Raw genomic sequence first — 481 nt, forward strand, 5'->3', positions numbered from 1 at the left:
TTTCCCTCGGGATAAATAAAGTAAAATCTATCTATATGATTCTGAATTGAGTAAATCTGCATAATATACACTTGAAGTACATTTTCTAATACTTTTTTTTAATTTTACTTGTGAAAGGAGGGCTTTCTCTTCCACCACTATCTATATCCAAACCACATTCTGCACAAACTACTACATTTCCATGGTGTCATTGTAGCCTATTCATGCATACAGGAGTTTTAGTTTATGAGTCCATATGCAACACTTAGCAGCTCTGTGTGAATCTCCCCGCGGTCCTCCCCACAAATGCACCACACTTAACATCTCATCCCTGGAAAAAACGCAGACAAACCCTGGTTTGTTACAACTCTTTTGAATCGAAATTGAAACACGCCCATCCTCTTGTTGACAGATTGAAATGGCTAATTCCTCACGCAAGGGGGCGCTGTAACACTGGAGGAGGTCTCTGCCCGAGTCTAGGTTCAACACATTAACGTGTGTG

This window comes from Morone saxatilis, unplaced genomic scaffold (assembly GCF_004916995.1).
Source record: "Morone saxatilis isolate NCDOM2014 unplaced genomic scaffold, NCSU_SB_2.0 Contig21, whole genome shotgun sequence".
In the NCBI taxonomy this organism is placed as follows: Eukaryota; Metazoa; Chordata; class Actinopteri; family Moronidae; genus Morone; species Morone saxatilis.